Genomic DNA, 10,474 nt, shown 5'->3' with positions numbered 1-10,474 from the left:
TTCACATTCTACTAAAACATGCTCCATCGTTTCCCTAGCTTTACCGCAGCAAGCATATGCTTCTTCTTCCTTCTTATATCTCGCTTTACAAGTGCGCGTTCTAAGGCGTCCTGTCTCGCTTCGAAAAGTAGTGAGCTTTTCTTTGAATTATCGCAAATTGTTTCATTCCTGATTTCGTTCTTTTCCTCTTAAGTAGTTACCCATGGCAGGTTTCTTTTCCATTGCCGCCACCCATGAGATTATCTCAGCCTCTCTGACTTTCCGCTTGACGTTCTTTGTTGCTGTGCTGCTCAGCACACAGGCCGCATACTGCTGGTAAGATTCCTAGTTCAACCCCGGGCCGACGCATGGCCAGCGTCACGACGCGTTAAACCATCGTTTGCCGGCATTTTATTAAAGTTATCCCTATCCTATCCTATCCTTCCTAGTTCTTTTCCTCCACTGTGAATCAATGTTTTTCCTGTACAAACATCTGAACACTCTTCCAGCCCATTTACTTTCTTTCATACTACTCAGTCATTATTCATAACCAATTTTACTGTGGAGCTTCCCCCACATGGACAAACCCATATCACCCTGCACAATTTCATTTGTAGTCTTCCCGTGAGTGCCCGACGCGAAGCGTCCCACTGACCTTTGGTTGCCATCGAGTTTTGGTAGTACCCCTGACTTCAAGCAAACAACCGCATTTCCAAATGCAAGTCCTGGAACTATTGCGTCTTTCCACATACCCCTGAGCACCTCGTACCTATTGTATCCCCATGGCGCTCTGAACTTCATTGTGGCCGGATTGCTCTTCCCCTTTGCTGTTATTGTTTCTTCATGTGTTTCCATGTATGCAGGGTGATGTCATCCGCATGAAACAAACCTGCAAGCTACTGCTCTACTTTTGTGCCCGCATGTTCGTATGAGAGATTAAACCCGATATTGGTTCCTTGTAGCACCTGTTCTATCCTTACCGTGTGCATCATAAACAGCAGCAGAGATTAAGGGCACCTCTGTCTCAGTCCCTTAGTGATATCAACTTTCTCGTCGTTCCTCATCCCTTCCTATTCAACACAAACGGTATTTTCTCGGTAAATCTCCCTCAAAATCTGTATGCAGTCGTTGCCTAAGCCTTCCCCTTCCACAATAACCCACAAAATGTTGCGGTCCACGTTTTCATGCGCTCCAGTACTATCTAAAAAACCCACGTATAACTGTCTCCTTTCTTCTTTCGACATTTCAATACACTGATTTATCCTCCAGACGTCTACCCATTTCGGAACCATTCTGAAGTTGTCCGAATAAGCCGTTATGTTCTGCCCATGCTTATTCATTTAATTTAATTACCTGTATTGCTAACATGTATATTACTGATGTAATAGTCAACTGTTTATATGAGTGAATTCTATATCTCATTCCCTTACGTTTATAAATAAATTCATTATACTTTATCGGCATCCTCTCGCCTGCATTGTAAACTTTCTTCCACTGGTTTCAACAGAGCTTCCTTACTAGTACATTAATCAGCTTAGCGGGAACCTCGTCTAACCTTGTGGCTGTGCACTTAGGAATTTTCTCTTAGGCTTTCTTCTAGTTTAAATTTCTCAGCACCCGCTCCTTCTTTGTCTGGTTCTCGTTCATGCTGTTCTTTTTTTTTTCTAAAGGACGACCTCGTTATTGCATTGAAAGGATTCAGTTGTTATTCTTCGAACCTAATTTTACGCCGCATCTCCTACCTGTTCGTTTTGATCTTGGTCTAAGATACGTTGTTGTATTATTCCAGGCTTCCTGCCTACATATTAAGTTAATGTGATTCCAAAATATACTAGGTGCAGCATTATTTTTCTCACTTATTTCTGACAACCAACATTCACTTTCACTGTTTCTCTTGAAGCAGTATTTGAACAATATATTGCTTCTCCCGAGTTCCCATCTTCTGTCTACTTCATCCTGCGGCAACTGTGCTTTTTTTTTTCCTGCCTATGTTCTCGTCATTCTTCCTGTCATTCATCGATCGCTTCCCCTATGTCCCTGGTTTCCTTTTTTCCTTTCCGACAAACGTGTTGCTTCATTTTTCTTATTTCTCTCGGTATTATGCTTAGAAGCTCCCGATAATCACACTTCCTTGATTCGCCATTTCCCAAGTTCTTTGCCGACTCTTACGACTATATTTGTTTTTCTTCGCCGTTCAGATTTTTACTGGCCGTTCTTCGCTCCTCGCTCTTTTTCCTAACTACATCCCATTTTCAAAATTATGCATTTATGGTCGCTCCCCATGCTGCTATACCCTTCCTAGTCAATGAGCATTTCTCTCAACTTTTCATAAGTTTCTTTTTTCATCAGGCAGTAATCAATGGTCGACTGCCTATTTTCGACTAACCATGCAATCTGGCCATCACATACAGGCCGCGTATTCACTATACCGAGGTTACGTTGCCCACAGAGTTCTAGCCTTAACTTCCAGCTGTTGTCGGTACAGCCGTTTACATCTTGTATGTGGGTGATGTCCCCTAACACGATAATTTTAGCATCGTTCCCGAAGCCCTTAATATTAACACTGGGGCATTCTTCTGACTCTTGATTCTTCTCTCTGCAATTTTTTACCCTCCACAAATACATTACACCCAGCCAAGATTTATTTCCACTCGCTGTGCCTGATAACCAAAGATGCTCTTGACACTTTGAATTTACTCTTTCCCATTTGGCTCTCTGATTCATAAGCATTCCGACTCCCCCCCTTCCTTTCTTTCCGATTCAGTTCTTTTGCACCCTTTCCAAACATAATTCTTCATCACTGGTGGCTCTTCCAAATCTAGAACGTGCGTTTCGGTAACTACACGCACACGAATTTGTTTTCCATTTAAGTGTTCCTCAATCTCTAACCCCTTTGTTTATTTTCTCTGCCGCCCTGCATGTTAAGGTAGCCTTTAGCATGGTGAGCTGTCTTTCTTTTCTTCCACACCTTTTCCTGTTATTTACGGTGATGCTCGTACTGCTCGTTCAAACTAACCAGAAGCACACCTCTCGTGGTTGTATAGTTCTATATATTCAATCAATTTATCAATGGGCACCTAAGCATGGTTTAATTACGCGTCAGAGCAGAGGGTCACACAGTCGTAAGATGCTAATTATGTTTGTAAACAGATTGTTATTTGACAGTTGTTCAAGATTTAACATGCGTCATCTTCGTTTTTGATCTGTCGGCCCCTCTCGATGCAACGAATGCGTCGGGTGTGTCGGGCTGCTACGCGGTGAATTGAGCAAGAGATAACGGCGTCCCCTTCTCTCTGATACAGTACGGTCCCATCTCAGTTGAATTCAACTAGTATTCGGTTCCAGGAGCGAACACAACAACCGCCCAAAATAAGGAGGGGGAAGACGGTGTATTCGCATATTTTCGCCGCCAATAGAATTCCTTCAACTATTTTACATACAACGAAAAACAGAGAGACGGCTCCCCTACAGTGTTCCGTCCCGCTCGTTCACGGTGGCATGACAATAAACTACCGAAGTTTCGGCGGGGCGAATCTACATTATTCGCACGTGCCGTGAAGTACGGCGGCAGCAATTTCGACGAGCCCATTAAAATTTCAATTAGGCATGGCACCGACACCGTTGTGTTCCCGTTAGGCCCACGAGTGCATAGAACGCAGCGGTAATGGTCTTTCGTTTAGTTCTCTTTCATCTGGCCTCCAATGTTGGCACCCGACATATCTCGACGAAATTTTAATGGTGCGCAGCGTCCGTGATTTGAAAACGTGAATTTTGCGAGGCATCCTGTACACGATTTCGTCAAGCTCTCTGCTGGACATGCTAATGGTAAATTTGTGCAAAGCAGTTCGGCGGAAATGGGGATGCCACGACGAAACTAAAGGAAGAGGAGAACAAAACGTGAAAAAGAAATGGCGAGTACATAATACCCGCGTTTCTCCTGAAGGCAGCAAGGATATAGAATGAGATCGCTTTCGGTCCTCTTTAAAAGGATACGGGAGAGCAAGAGGTCTCGGAAGCGCGGGAATAGGGCCCAGCTAAAAAATAATCGCGCTCGGAAAACAATCAGTGTCTAGATGTTTAACTCGCCTTTCATTATGCAGCACGAGTAACAAAACGCTAAAGTGCAAGTATACTACCCCTCGTCAACAATTAACTCCGTGCGACCATCAAAAGCCAGGATTGAAATGAAGGGGCGAAGGTATAACGGGAGCAAGTTCACAAGACCAATCGAGCTCATAAAGCAATTTGTTTGCCTGGGCACTAGTGCTTACGTGCGTGTGGAAAGCAAAATATGAGAGAAAGCGAGAAAAGATCAGAAAGGGAAATGTAATTTTTCTTTGTTAAAGGGCAACTTCAAAAGCAGATGCTTAATGCATTATGGAGAACTGAATTTGGAGGAATTCTCGACACTCAGCGTGCTCCTTTTCGGCCATGGAACCTCTCCTTTACAAGGTATTTTTCTTTTAGCACAGGAATGGCCGACAAGGCAGCGTGAGATGATTGTGGCCACGAAGAGACTTTTCAACACGTTTTGTCGACCATCCTCTCTTTAATTGAACGGAGGAGGCCACTGGCAACAGCACTGCCTCGCGTCGGTCCCCAAACCGCTATCGGAACAAACGAACTTGGAATGCCCATCGCGCAAACAATTCCCGTAGAGGACTCCGAAGCCACCATTCCAATGCTCGAGGGCAACGATGTTCACTGTGCTGCGCGTGATCCTGTGATGTGGTTGCGAGCGGAGATCGGCTGTGATATATATATATATATATATATATATATATATATATATTATATGTGGACATTCTTATTTTTCTACCAGCCCCATGCTCTCCTTGCCGTACAACTTTAGCAGAGTGTTCTGCCGAGGTCCCCGTCTTTGCTATCAGACACTCGTGCGTGGTTCGTAGGTTTCCTTGCGAAGAGCAGAAATAACTTTCTGTTATTAACCAGGTGATAATCGGTCGATGCCACTAGTGTCAAAGCGCGCCTGACGCGTATTGTTGGTCTTCAACTTCTGAGTCCATGAGGCGGTACAATATATTTAGGCCAGTTAGTGCGGTTAGGCTAGCCATAGTGCACCTTTACGTGTGGCAGATGGTGTCTCGTTTCTTCTTTTTTCGTGGTCCCTCGCATCATATGATTCGGTGATTCGTGCAATTCACACTTGTTAATGCATTGCTTCATTAAGTTGTTCCTTAAATTTTTTCTTCGCGTTTATGCGTGTGGTAATTCATGCAAAAGGTTTACTTGGCGGTTAGTTTCCTGACAGTTCGTTTTTGCACTGAGTACTTGTACTCCCGTGTCGTGCAAAACGTTATAAAAAGAGTTGCTATCCTTGCTATTTTCGCCTCCCCATTTACGGATCACTATACATCGAATCGCCAGGGCACGATGTAATAAAGCGAGTTCTCAAAATGTATGTATCCCCTTGCTGCCAAACATTCGTTTGCAAACTGCATAGTGAAACCTTACCGGTAAAAACATCGCTACAGAAAACGGGTTTCTTTACGTCTGCTGTTAACTATCATCTTTATAATGTGTCAGAGACAACTGAACATAATTTTGTTAACTGCAAAGGCGCCATCCTATTTTGGGATGTCCTTTAACGGACTCTAAAGAAGGACTTCTAAATCAACCCTCGTAGTGTGCGATACCTCTTGGTGGCCTCTGATTATAATGTACCTGTTAGACTGTTTTTTTTTTCTCGTTGGAATGCACAGTTTATGGAAAGCGCGAATGATGGGCTGCCATGCCGAATTGATTCTATACCTACAAGAATTTATTTTATTTGGAAGGCTGTGCACTTAACCATCTAACCATTCAACCGGACTCCTGCCCCATCTTAGTGAGGTGCTTATCCTTACCACCCTTCTAAAGCGGAACCTGAAGTTCCACCTAAAGTATGAACAGTGCTTGCGATTGTGCCTCTTCTGTGTGTGATTGTCATCGTGCCCGCCATTATGTAGCTATGCACATAATTGGTGAATGTTTTGTTGTGTTTCAAGCTACTGTATTAAATACCATGAAAGAAAAAATAAATGCGGTCGTTGCATAACGGTTAGAGCACGGGATGCTGTGAGGGGAGCGGGGATTCGAATGTCGCCACTGGACGCGTTTTTTTTTTTTGTTTTTTGAACTGTGTGCGAATCTATTCAGCAATAACCAGACCATGGGGGCGCTATTACGTAAAGCTATTCTAAACTTTTGTATTCCAGTTCTGCAATCACTCCTCCATAATTGGTAAAAATTATTTCGGGCCACCCTCACTTCGCATGTCTCTCACGCGATGTCACGAAAACCGCGAAAACGCCCCACCTGATAAGATATGTGCACACTGGTTATGCGTGATTAGACCGAACGAAAGAAAAAAATTTCTTTTTCTGATTCGTTGCCTTTTTCGCCATAATGATCTGCCGTTGAGCAAACGTTTTCGGACTGCGCCCACTTCGCCTGTCTGTGACGCGACGTCACAAAACCGCGAAAGCTCACCGCATCATAGTGACGTGTACGAATTAAAGACGCATTAATATGCTGAACAAAACTGAATCTTTTTTCTGAATAGCCGGAGACTGCCCCGTCCCCAAAGGAATAGAAGATGGCTGCCCGCCGATGGTTCAGGCACTAGCTACTGGTAGCGGCCGGGGAGCATGGATTTATTTGCGTATAATAAACATTTTTGCGTGGCAGTATAACGTTAGCGAGCCCTTTCGGAATGCATACAACATCACTAGGCCAACTCTTTGGTGAGAATCCGCTCTGGCGGCAGTTTTACCGTTCCGTTGCTCGACGCCGTGATTTTCTATCAGCCACCACAAGCTAAGACGCCGGCATCACCCGCCTCATCCGGTTATCTACTTTCAATGTGCTGGCTCGGCCCTATCAAACCGCTCTCCACTTGAAGCTGCTCCTCGCCTCTTTTCAGCCAACTCTATAAAGAAATCTACTCAATGTAGGCAACGCTATTGGCTTTGAAAGAAAAAAAAAGTGACCTCCTATAAACGAGGAGCGTGTTTCGTTGGGCTTTACAAACAACGCTGCGGGCTACCGCCCTATTCTTGCGTCGGTGGTTACGTCAAGAGATTGGAATAAAAACAGATAGGAATAGTTTTACGTTATAGGGCCCCAGCTGCCCACCAACCCAGACGAAACCGTGGAATGGTAAGCAAAGAAAGCTTCGCTTTGAAAAAGCTCAGTCCACAATTCCTTTTTATATGCGTGCTGTCATCAAGAAAATGAAAACGACTAACGTCCGTCACAAACTGCACCAATCGCTTTGTATACCACCACTTTTTGACGCTCGCTGAATAATTACCGCGACGTGTCTGAACAACTTAATTGTTTATCGCTATCCGTCATTTATCATCATTTTCAAGTGTTAAAGTGAAATTACATGGATAATTTCCTTACGTGGATACAATAGCAATAATGATAACGAATATTGCGAACATATTCAGTGCAGAACTGCACCGTTGGCATATTCCATTGGCTACTCGCGTTACACTTATCCAAAGCATAAACGCAGGCACGCATGGCTGAAGTTCCCCAGCTCGTCATCAATATACTACAAGGCTGCCTTGAAATTATCGACATGTAAGGTTGTTTACTTCAGCCGCGCCGAGTACGGTTAATCTCCTCATTGCCTGCGGCGTACGCCGCTAATTGGTTCGCGACTTTGTGAAGTTACAACACTCGCACAAGTTCCTAATTTATCTGCACATGGTGCTGTTGTAGCTGTACTATAGCGCGAAATACTTTCTTTCGTGGTTTGCATGAGTATCTGTTTTTTTTTTTCTGATCCAACGAAGATACTCAATTAATGCTTCGAGCGCTGCGGCCAAGATTCAACAACCGCCTCAGACAGAATCTCTGGCGCAGTGGCGCCTTCCGACAAGAACAGAGAAATAAATGTGACTAGTTGGTTTCTGTTAATTTTCAGAAAGCGCTGTCTCGAAAGCACTGCACAAATAACGCAGACAGAATTTCCCCCAAAACTAGAATGCTAGGGCGAATAAAAGACGACAAAGAAAGAGGGATTTTCGAATCGGTTGTCATGGCTTCTCTGGGAGCAGAAAGGTGCGTCGTCTGCAAGCTTGTTATTTGTAGAAATCGATTTGATTGTCGGTGCGCTTCACTTCACAAGATATCACTTCAACATATTTAATTAAGTTCTGGGGTTCTACGTGCTGAAACTACGATCTGTTTACGAGGCAGTCTGCAGTGTGGGACTCCGCCTGAAGCTCTGCAACGTGCGCGTAAGTCTAAATTATGTGAGCGTTTGGATTTCGCCCTTATCGAAATGCGGTCACCGCGGCCGGGATTGAACCCGTAACGAACTTAACAGTGCAACGCCACTGCGCGATGGGTCTCGACAGAATGATGTAGTTTAACGGAGGGGGGGTGTTTTACCGTTTCGTCCCATCCTTTTACAGCTATAAATGTGACACCGTGTGGAAAAAAAAAATATAGTTGTCTGGTAAACCCGCGTGTCTGCCTCTGTTATTCGTAGCGTGCTTTCATGGCGGCCGTCCTGGAAATGTCCAACAAGATGTGCCGCGTTTATTTTACCGATTATGAAAATGCGATGCACCACCGCATCTCTCGTGGACACGCAGATGGACACGCTTTGCGACATTGCGTCATTGCTACTGCCGCATTGCTGGTTGTTGCACTTGCTGCTGAATATTAAGCGAGTTCTCGCTTTTGTTGTTGTTGTTGTTGTTGTTGTTGTTGTTGTTGTTGTTGTTGTTGTTGTTGTTGTTGTTGTTGTTGTTGTTGTTGTTGTTGTTGTTGTTGTTGTTGTTGTTGTTGTTGTTGTTGTTTTTCAATGGCAGATTGGTTCCACTTGACAATCAGTTGATAATCCCCCAGAAAAGCTGAGTTGCGCGTGTGCAGCTGGAATACTTCATGAGGCGGAAAGTTGCGTGCATGAGAAATGGCAATGCACAGTAATGCGATTAAAAAGCTTTACTCATTGAAATATTGTAGTTTAATTCTAAGGCAAATGCCGCTATTGTCCAATTTTTGCCAATCAGTAATGAAGATGCACCCGTTAAGCAGAAAGCCTGACACTATAAGCAGTTGCGACCTATTCATCCTCTGTAAAAATGCTACAAAATACGTTCATCTTCAATTTGATAGCTGCATTTCGCGCACCATATGCAAGAAAAGGTTACCAGAAAAACGAGTAATTTGGTAGCAAAGCTTTCTGGCACAGGTATCTTAAAGCTCGCTTTCAGCGGAGCACAACAAAGCAAGAAGAGATATGAGATAAGACAGGGAGGTCAACAAGACGGGCGTCGGATTTGCAAGCGCACACTGGGGGTAACGAAAAGTGGGAGGGGGAGGGGGAGTAGGAAGAATTCTTGTTAACTTGATATAGCTTCATCATTGTCTGGCATCAGTTCCGCCCTTTCAACATGTGCTTCAACATATATAAACCGAATATCTTAATTGAAATAAGTTACTTAGCGAAACTTTGCTTATTGGCTAACATCATGAATCGTTGCACAAGCAATTTTCGTTCCGTGGATGTGTAATAATAGTGTCAGCACGCTGCAATATGCCCTCACAATTTATCCAATATATTTTTTTTTTTGAAGTGCATGTACGAGCCATGTATTTTAAGCTGCCTGGTGCAGTTCCTTTGGAAAAGTTAGAATTTTTAATGTGACTTTATACAATTATTTTTATGTGCTCGAACATACACATTGTTACAATATCAAAATAGATCTAAAATAAATTAAAAGAGGAAAAAAAAACATATGAACACGAAGCACAATGCATAAAGTCGTCTTTCATATTGTGATCACAAGTCCGTACCAATACAGAAGTCTTTCATGGCTCGAAAAGCTGTCCATTGAAGGTCGTTACCCTTACAAAAATGACTTTAGACTGTCTATAGAAAGTCTATAGACGTTTTATAGAAGACATTGGCTTTCTATAGATTTGGTCTTTTGTTGATACAAAGTCTACAGACTGTCTATAGACGAAAGCCGATAAGGTTTCTATTTCCTTTTGTCTATACGCAGTCTATACACGGTCTATAGAAAAAAGTCGATAAGGTGTTTGTTTCTTTTTTGTCTGCTTCCCCTCTATATACTACCTATAGACGAAAGCCGATACAGTCTCTATTTATTTTGTCTATTCTTTGTCTATAGACTGTCTATAGATGAAAGACGATAACGCTTGTATTCCTTTTTGTCTACTCGCAGTCTACAGACGGTCTATAGAAAAAAGTTGATAAGGTGTTTGTTTCTTTTTTGTCAACTTCCCCTCTATAGACTACCTATAGATGAAAGTCGATACAGCCTTTATTCATTTTTGTCTATTATTTGTCTGTAGACTTCCTATAAACGAAAGTCGATAAGGTTTCTATTTATTTTTGTCTACTCGCAGTCTATAGATGGTCTATAGAAACAGTCCATAAGGTGTTTCTTTTTCGTCTACTTCCCCTCTATAGACAACCTATATAGACGAAAGTCAAGACAGTCTC

This window comes from Dermacentor variabilis, chromosome 2, assembly GCF_050947875.1.
Source record: "Dermacentor variabilis isolate Ectoservices chromosome 2, ASM5094787v1, whole genome shotgun sequence".
NCBI lineage: Eukaryota > Metazoa > Arthropoda > Arachnida > Ixodida > Ixodidae > Dermacentor > Dermacentor variabilis.
Note: the sequence above shows the minus strand (reverse complement) of the source record.